Source organism: Rhodamnia argentea, chromosome 4 (assembly GCF_020921035.1).
Source record: "Rhodamnia argentea isolate NSW1041297 chromosome 4, ASM2092103v1, whole genome shotgun sequence".
In the NCBI taxonomy this organism is placed as follows: domain Eukaryota; kingdom Viridiplantae; phylum Streptophyta; class Magnoliopsida; order Myrtales; family Myrtaceae; genus Rhodamnia; species Rhodamnia argentea.
Window position 1 is genome coordinate 14,420,645 of NC_063153.1, and position 10,302 is coordinate 14,430,946.

General features: G+C 40.0%; 1 pseudogene; it reads right to left on the reverse strand.

Annotated features, from left to right (window-relative positions):
- Positions 1 to 1,787: 1,787 nt before the first annotated feature.
- On the reverse strand, positions 1,788 to 2,868 carry LOC115749086 (annotated as a pseudogene).
- Between the last annotated feature and the right edge of the window lie 7,434 nt (positions 2,869 to 10,302).

Genomic DNA, 10,302 nt, shown 5'->3' on the forward strand with positions numbered 1-10,302 from the left:
TCTCATTTAATGTAGTATAATATTTACTAGAACAATACATGAACATCAATTTGCCTTAGTTATTAATTTGGATATAATGTAATATATAAGTCCGTATATCTAAACTCACCAATTAAGAATTTTATTTATTTTTCTTTTTATATACTATTGATGCATGATATTTCTAAAGAACCATGCTAGCTTGACCATCCACTGTCATTTGATAGTGGACCATGCTTTGCCAGCCACAAGTTTGTGGTTGGCAAATAACCAAAAAAAAACAAAAACTGTGAAAAAAAATTATAGCAAGCATAACATGATCAGGATTGTGTGGATGTCACGTAAGACTTTTCCATTTCTAAACTCACTGGACAACAGCTTGCAAGCCCTTGCATGGTGAGGGTCCACCTCTTGCTGCCCCCGCCGCCACATGAGGGTTGGCCGGCCTTCACAACCGCCATGCAAGGGCAGCTAGCCCCCGTGATTGCCATTGAAGGCCACCTCCCACCATAGCGGCGGCGAGGTGTGACTTTCTCATCTCCTATGATTCCTCTTTATCCATGTTCCATTTTTTTTTTAATTACTAGTTTCATTTTACATCAGCGTAGCATTTGCTCAAGACATATTAAAAAACGACACGAACTGTCATTCAAATCAGTTGGTGTTAATGAAAATACTTGATTGCACTTTTTGAATAAATCGTAGAACTTAATTGCATTACTTAAAAGTTTTAGAATTTGATCATACTTTTATAATAAGTTTTTGGACTTTCGGATAGTCTACAGTAGACAATCCAAAGCACCAACATAGAGACTCGGCCAACCGGAAGCCTATGGGACACTGTGCAAGTTTCAACAACCAATTTAGTCCAAACTTTTGACATGTACAGGCAGCCCTAATCTAGAGGAAGTTATATTTTTTCTACATACTAATATAGTGGTGTGTTCATTTAACAGAAAATAAATGGTTTGAAAAATATTTTCTCAAACTAACCACTTGTAACGCTTTTATAAATAAATTAGTGGAAAAAATTTTCATCGTCCACAAAAATGTTAAGATACAAATAATTGTCAACAATGAAACAATTTTCGTTGCCTAATTATCTCAAACAACACCAAATGATCATTTTTAGTGGAATGTTATTCCACCCATTCGTTTTTTCCGAAATGAACAGAACCTAGGACAAAGATATTTCATCAACAATTTCTTTTTTGTGGCTAAACAACAAAATCGCAATTGAAACTGCAAAATTTATGGGACGGTTCTTTTGTTCTTTTTGACACTTCTCATAATTTTTTGATGATCGGAAGAAAATTTAATAGAATGATCTAATGCTAATTTAACTTTTCTTTGGGACAAGTAAGATGACGTTTAACATTTTGACTAGTAGTTGGATAAGATGCAAAGATAGTAATTCATTCAACATAGTACTATTCAGCTCATGACAATATCTATGAAATCATGTATTTGCTTTAACTGACGCATAAAATATCATTAAACGTGGTACTATTTTACTGTGTTCCTTTCCTGTTACTAAAGCAAGTTACATGACAAGATCAATTCTCAACAATTAACTTGCAATGACAAGATTTTAAGAAGAGAAGGCAACTTTGGTGTTGTTGATTAAAAAGGCCATTTTTATAGAGTAAGAGTGATCAGTTTTCGGTTCGGTCTAGTCCTATCCAGAAATCCGGAGTCAGACCAGATGGACCGGTTACCTAATAGGAATACTTAAACGACCTCCCAAGCAATCTAATAATTTCTTATAAATTACTCAAGGAGACTTCAGTACCATCTCTTATTTAGGAGTCACAATCACAAAACTCGGCTCCTATCCTAGGCAACCCCATTGCATCCATTGCTCGTCAGTTCCCTCATTGATTCAAGCCTTGGCTCTTTCCCTTGAAACTTAGTGGCTGCATACAGCTTCAAGTAGTCCCCGAGGGTGTAATTCTCCGGGTACAGGAGCCTCGGCGGGGCAAGATCACGGAGTCCCCTGCGAGATTGTAGAACGTGGCCACGGAGAGCCGGCTCCCGCTCTTCTCGACCATGACGTGGTGTCGGCCGCTCTTGTACCGCCCGTTGCTCAGCACCTCGAGCTGGTCCCTGGTGTTGATGCATATGGTGGCGCTGTCGGACGGTGGGATCGGCACCCATTGCCCATCATGGAGGAAATCCTCTCGGGCTAGGGACATTTCGGGCATTTCACCACCTTCGTCCCGACAGAATGCCCATTAGTCCCTGAGAATGCCCTCTTTATGTGTTCCTTGTCTTTTGTCTAGGCCAAGATTCTCACAAATGAGCTCCGACAGCTTCCCTCTTAGCTTTATAACCTGAGCGATGTACTCATCCATTGTCGCCCTACAAGAATATTGCACAAAGTATCAGTCGGTCGCTGGGTGAATAACTGAAAGTTCTCAAATGATCGGGAGCTGTAAACTCGCGATTAGAGGTAATTTTCATGCACCAAAGATCGCTCGAGAGGTTCGGGAAGTGCTCGATGTTCGACTTCGGGCGGTGTCAGATGAAGAATGGGCATTCCCAGTCTAGATCAGATGTAGTAGTACCACTGGCATTCTCCATGCATTTGGCAGTTTCTGACTCATAGAAACTTGCCTTCAAATTCTCCTCACAGTGGGTGTTGACAAAATGCCTCACTTACTCCATCAATTCAGGGTCAACCCCATGTTTATAAATCTGCAAGAAAAGCATCATCATCAACAGAATCATTTCTTAAGATAAGAGAGTGAATTGGGTGGACAAGAAAGATTGAAACCTTCTCGATGATGATGAATCACAAACTGCTATACCTTGAAGCAGCCCCATGTCTCACAAGCGTGGTGAAGTATCACCATCAAGCTCACTCAAATCTATCATAGGAATCTCCATGTCTTCGCTTTCCTCGTCTACCTCTGAACTCTCTATGCCAAGTTTCTTGAGATGGTTCGTGGACCCCGGCATATATAGCGTTGGAGATGGGGGGAAGTTTAGTGATTCTTTCGCCTACATCTGTTGGTACTTCTAGGAAAAGAAATGGGTCCGGGCTTGGAAAAAGGCCGGGTGTCGTCATTTTATACAAGAGCGTGACTCGGCAAAGAAAGACAGGTGGCTAAGTCTAGAGCTAACAACTCAAAGCCACAAGCCCAGCTGCATTCAAGGGAAAATACTCATTTCATTGATCTGGAGAAAAAGGGAGTCATGATCCAAATCCCGCTATCACGACATTAAGATTTTACCAAAAAAATGGATTCCGAACTTCTCCCTCATGTCTATCGTATAAAAAGCACGGGGCGGCTTTCTTTAGGGTTGTCGAGGGACCGGCTCGTTCAGTCGAAGTGGCAAGATTTACACATTCGGTGTTCAAGCTTTGGTTCTCCAACCCCTCAATTGACCGGCTCCGGTATCCAACAATAGTGAGCTACAACAATTGTTAAAGAGCTTAACATAGTTAGGTTAAGAGAGAATGGAGCATGTGTTTTTGGGATCTTGTGTACGTCGGTCACTGTAAATGGACTCTTATGAGCCTCTAAAATACATTTTATACTACGACCAATGCCTCGATTGGTTCTATTCTTGTACACGTGACCTGATATAAAAAAGAGAAGAACGATAGCTAAATGATTATGGACAACACTGGTCAGCCATAGTTCCGCAATTACTTGATCTAATCCTCCGCGAATTATAAGAAATCCCGCATATTTTAACTAGTTCAAGGAACCAAAAAATTCGGGGTGACTCCCTCGGCAAAACTGGGAAAGTAGAGCCAAAAGAACCCGATCCAAGATAAATGTCTCAATCTCATTCTTACACAAAGATAATCACATCAATAAGTTGAGTTGCAAATTTAGCGTAACCAGGGTTGAAGAACTTCTGTTTCATTTCAACAGTGCCTTAGTGGCAAGTGATTCAGTATCTCGCGTGTCTTGTAAGACAAGCCCTCTTCTTTTCGGCAAAGTATTAGGGGAAGCTCCCCTCAGCTCCATCACAAAGTTCAACCAAGAAGAGTCAGATTTGCAGCAAATCCGGAGTTCCCAAGTGTTATGTCCACTAAAGAGTGAAATCAATCACGTGGGACGTCATGCAAATCAATCAAAGTGGTCGGGATGTCCTTTCGGAATTTTGGTTGTCCATCAAAATCAACACTTTTCTCCTTCGCCTTCTTCTTCTTCTTAACATTTACTGGCAGATATATCAGATTTTCACATAATGAGTCAGATTTTCAGCAAATCAGGAGGTCCCAAGTACTATGTCTGAGTGGTTTGTTTTTCACCTTCCACCCATGGTTTGGGTTGGAGTTCAGTAGAGCTTGTAGACTATGACAATGATTGAAATGCAACATCTAGCAGGATCGTTGAGTTTTGAATTCTGACCACTAAGTGTAAAATCAACCTAAGAGCAGATAGGAAAGGAGAATTATACAAGATTCGGCCCCATAATTTGCTCCATGATCCAATCTTCTCAAAACTTAGATTGTCGGAGAGTCGATACATTCGAAACTTGCATCTGAAATAAACTGGTGATCTTCCTGAGTGAAAGTATGACCATCGTACGGTTCCCATCAATGGGTAGCTAAGTTATACCAATGCATACATGATTTTAGCCGCTTTATTTCCTCATTCTCTTCTCTCTAGCACCTTTTTATCTTCCACTCCAAGCTCCGTTGATTGAGAAATAACTGTCAATCGAGGGAGGCTCAAGATTATCTCTCTCGATTTGATTTGGAATTATTGTTTTCATCTATTTTTTTCTTCTTTGCTCATTGTTGGGCATATACCTGTTGCTTCATATCCTCCATACCAAGAAGTCCGACTGAATTGAGGAAGAACACGATGAGTTCCTACTACCTTGGGAGCAATTATACGGCTTCTTCGAGATTTGAAAGCTCTCATCTTCTGATCTAAATCTATGTTGGAGAACTCTTCTCTCTTGTCTAGCTCTAGATTTAAGAGTTTCTTAAAGGTGTATGTATGATCATCCAACCTTTCCCGATCTAGATCCGATAGCTTGTTTTTATTATCTTTATACGGTGATAGTGTTGAGGACACTGAATTTAGGCACGAACCGTCAACTATTCAAATTTTAGTTATTGGAGATGGGGATTATAGCGTATGCTCATAGTTGATGAAGATCCGAGATTTGGTGATCGATCGCCTTTGGTTCTGTTTTGATGCTGAGAGAGATCCATTCTTATGGGATAATGATGTGCTTATCAGAACAATTTGTGCTTTATTATTCTACTTTAATTTTTTTTTTTTTTGCTTTGTTTTGAATCTATCACGTTTCATATTGAAATATGAATAAAATATTTACTTTGCACAAAAAAATAAAGCAAACATGATTTATGGGAGAAAAGTTGTGTTTACAAAAGTGATTTGACAATTTATATAAAAGTAATTACTCATTTACCGAAGTACGCTGAAATCTTACCGATTATATTGTATGGCCGGTTTGTTTGAACTTTTTTTCCAATCCCGTCGAGATTTAAGATATTATTCGATTTTCATAACTTTATGATTGATTATAGGGTGTGTTTGTTTTGTAAAAAAATGAATGTTTTGAAATATATCATCCTAAAAATAATCGCTTGAAAGAGGCTTGATTATGATTTTTAATTCGAAATCTCTCTTATGGGTTTTTCTTGAGCGATGATACGATCTCCGAAAAAGGAGGACAAAAAATGAGCTGAGCATCGCATAAATGGGATGACACGCGGAAGAGGTCCTACCTCATGGACCTAGGCCCGGGTACTAGGACCCGGACTTGAGCGTCGAGGTCCTAGGCCCGGGCTTAGGAGCAAGGGATCCGGGCATAGGAAACCTAGTTACGAGCACCAAGATCTCAAGCTCGATCCGAATGGACCCAAGCCAAGGTGTTGGAGATGAGGTCTCGGGTACCGAGCTCCCGGGCTTCGGCCTCAATGAATCAGGCTCGAGGTGAGGGAGATCCAAGAATGAACAATACTGTCCCGGGCCTAGCCTAGATGGACTTGAACTCGGGCTCAGGCTCGGGCGTAGGCTCGGCCTCGGCCTCGGGTGCTAGGGATCCTGGCACAGGCATAGGGTCTCGGGCCCATGGGCCGGGCCGGGCGGGGCCAAGAACCGGTATTGAGGTACTAGGCCTGGTCTATGTGGACCCGGGCTTGGGTACGGAGACCCGGCCACAGTGCGCCGAGATCCCAAGCACTAGATTTGAGTATGCAACGAAGGGCCTCAAAACGAGTATTGGGTTCTTATGACCAAGCACAGAGTTCGGGGTCCAAACGCTAATTTGTAGTCATATTTTGAAAAATAATTTTCGATCTCCAAAAAAGTAAATGATTTTATAGAATTAATCATAAATCTTCCATTAGACTCATTTTCCTGAGCAATCTAAATATTGCAAAATGAATTTTTTGAAAAACAAACGGAACCTAAAATTCAATTTCATGTCAAGTACGCTGCGATCATGCTTCGCCAGGAGGCATTGTCGAGAACTATATATGCTATAGCTATGCCCCCCCTCCCCCTCCCCCCCCCCAAAAAAAAAGTCTCATATATGATTTAGTCACGAAAATCACATTGATCGTGCTTAAGTGCTGAAATAGAACGGTTGGTGGGCATGTTCAATTTTCATAGTCATATCATGTGTATGCTAACATTAAGCATAAATCAAATAACACGCTTCCATAATGTCTGCATACAAAATTTGATTTGGTTTTTAAATAGCACGCTGTAAAATCTTCATCTTTTGTGGCCGTGGTTCAAGTCTTGTTGGAAGTGCTCAAGAAGTAAAATTCTAAATGCACCGGGCCGATGTCCACAAATGTCCCCTTTAAGATCACAGGGAGAGGTGGACCAATTGAGATGCACAAAAACCGGCCCGGACGCTATTTTAACACCACAACCGAAAAAGAAAACAAAAAGGAAGAAGCGTCAACTATATTTCGATTTTCTATGAGGACGCTAGTATCATAGGTGTGGGGTTTGACTCCCACGCTCCGCAAAATGATAGAGGGTAACAAAAACTGATTTTGGAAAGTTCGGCAAGTTGTCACTTACAAAGATTGGAGTAAGTTAACACATAGATTTGTAAGTTGGTTTCAAGTCCCATGCCTTTCCGTAAACAGAGCACCAAGGCCCCAGGCCCATTCAAGTGAGAGTGAAGAGCACTTGGCCTAAGCTCATGAATTCATATGGCACCATTTGAGGCACATTTCTTATCCTTGCTTACATTTGTTTGATTAAATTAGGAATAAATAGATAACTATTTAAATTATAGGAAAAACAGATAACTAGTGAAACTCTACCCATTAGGTCTTTAATGTTTCGATTGTCAGCCCTTGTACTTATCAAACCGAACCTTATGGTCCATCGGCAAGACGGAACAATGAATGTCGTTTCTTCGTCGGATGGTTGTGTTGGTTGATCTCACATGAACCACGATGCCGTTAACAAGAGTCTCGACATAGTTTTGGACAATACAAAATGACTTGAAATTTGTGGCAGCATGGAATGCAAGTTGGAATTTTGAGTTGGCAAGAATTGAGAGCTTGTAGCTCTTTGAGTAAGATGCGAATGGAAGAATCGGGGAAGGCTATCTCCGACCATACTGGGTTCTCTCTTAAGGATCAATCCAACTCATTGATTGGAGATTTTCCTAACCCGAAGGAATACCGATTAGATGGGAAAAATAATCTTCAGTGGACACAAATTGTGAGGACGTTTCCTAAAGGAAAAGGGAAGCTCAGTCATCTAGAAGGCACCGATCTAGGACAAAGTGATCCTCGGTTTCGGACATGGGACAAAGAAGATTCCTCAATTATGTCATGGTTGTAGAGCTCAATGCAACCTGAAATCAGCAAAAACTACATGTTTCTCCCTACTGCCAAGAACATATGGGAGGTTGTTCATCAATCTTATTCAAAAGTTGAAGATGCAGCAATAAAATATGAACTCAAGACAAAGGCTTCAACAACAAAACAAGGTAATCGGTCTATCATAGAATACTACAATCTCATGACAGGTCTTTGGCTTGCAATAGATCATAATCTGAATATACAGATGAGGTGTGCTAAAGACACTAATACTCTTTGAAACCATATGGAGAGAGATAGGATTTTTGAGTTTTTGGCGTGTCTAAATGCAAACTTTGATCATATTTGAGTTTAAATTCTCGGAAAAAAGCCACTGCCATCCTTGAATGAAGTTTTTTCTACTATAAGAGGAAAAGAAAGCGAACGGATTGTAAAGCTTGAAGGCCAACACACCGAAGAATCCACCATGAAAGCAATTAAGGAGGAAACAAATCCCGACAAAAATAGGAGATCAGATCCGATTAGGACAACGGGTAATGAAGGTTTATGGTGCGGTTTCTGCAAGAAACCTTGTCACACAAGAAAAAATTGCTTTGAGCTTCATGGAAGAACACAAGTGCTCTATAGACCTAAAAGACAGCCACAAGCTCACATGACCAGTGAGGGTGAAGCTGCCCCTATGGACCAATACAAACATGTTAGTGAGGAGATATTTAACAGAGAAAAAGTTGGTAAAATCGGGCTCTCCTTGAATCCCGATCTAAGTCCGATGATTTGTGTTCATTAGTCCAATTAGTTACGTGTCTAATTTTCGAAAACTCAACAGTTTCTCAATAACCTAATTCATGGGTTCTTGATTCAAGAGCAACCAACCATATGACACATGATCCCACTAAATTCAAAACTTATAAACCATCACCAGGAAATAGGAGCATTACCATAGCGGATGGATCTTACGTTATCGTAGCTGGCCAAGGAATCATAACTCTAAATCCCTTACTTAAACTTGACAATATACTTCATGTTCCAAAGTTGTCCACTAATCTCCTTTCCATTAATCAACTTTTCAAAAATCTGAATTGTAAGGTGCTTTTCTCTATTGATCATTGTATTTTGCAGGCCCGAAAATGAGGAGGACGATTAGATTTGCTTAGGAATGGAATGGGCTCTACAACCTTGAGGATTCGAGCAGAACCAGTTGGTCTCTTCTGGGTTGTAGTACCTCTTACAACTCTTGTAATCCTATCCACTCATCTCAAATTTGACTTCACCATTTTCGATTAGGACATCCATTGTTTAGTCTTCTTAGGACTATATTTCCTTCCATTTTTAAAGATGTTGCTATTGAAAATCTTCAATGTGAAGTTTGTGAATTTGAAAAACATCATTGTGTTCCATTTCCTTTGAATAATAATGCTAGAGTTTCAACACAATTCTCTCATATCCATATTGATGTATGGGTTTGTCTAGAATTACTAATTTTAGAAGAGCTGGATGGTATATCTATTTTATCGATGATTGTACTCATATTACATGGCTATATCTTATGAAAGACAAATCTAATGTTCAATCTATATTTCAAAACTTTCATAAAATGATAGTCAATCAATTTGGGGTGTCAATTAGGAGACCTAGTATGATAACAGGAAGGAATATTTCAATCAATATCTTGATCATTTTTTACCAAACTCAGGATATTATCCATGAGTCTTCCTATGCTAATAACCCTCAACAAAATGGAGTAGTCAAAAGGAAAAATAGGCACCTCCTAAATGTTACTTGGGTTCTCCTCTTTCAAATGTCTGTTCCAAAACATTTTTTGGCGGAAGTTGTTTTAACTTTAGCATATCTTATTAATCGGGTTCCTTCCAAAACCTTAGGAAATAAAATTACCTTACAGCTCTTGTCTACCTTTTTATCCAAATGTTTCCTGTAAATATCACCTTTCTCCTAGGGTCTTTGGTTGTGTTGCATTTGCGCATATTTATAATCACAACCGAACAAACTCAACCCCCATGCTCTAAAGTGTGTCTTTATTGGGTACTCTAATACTCAAAAAGGTTATAAATGTTGTAACCCTTTAACACGTCGAGTTTTTATCTCTATGGATGTCACTTTTAATGAAAACCAATCGTTTTTTCCTTCTCACCATTATCTTCAGGGGAAGACTCCTAATGAAGATAGTGGGTTTGAACCACTGCCTCCGCTACCTAGTGCGTGGTCCCATCCAACTTCGTCTCCTTCCCCATCTCTATCCAGTCCTAGCCTCTTAGTCCACCTAGTCCTTATCAAGTTCATCGAGTCCTCTGTCCAAGATGTCTCAATAGCAAGGTGGTGAGCACTTCTATTGATGCAAACCATAAAATGGATGGACAGGGAGAGAGTGCCATAATTGATAAGGGAGATATCAAAGGTTAGTAGGAAGGCTTATTTATCTGTCTCATACAAGGCCAGACATAGCATATGTTGTGGGAGTTGTAAGTCAATTTGTATATGATCCTAAAGAAGAACATATACAAGCTGTCTACCCG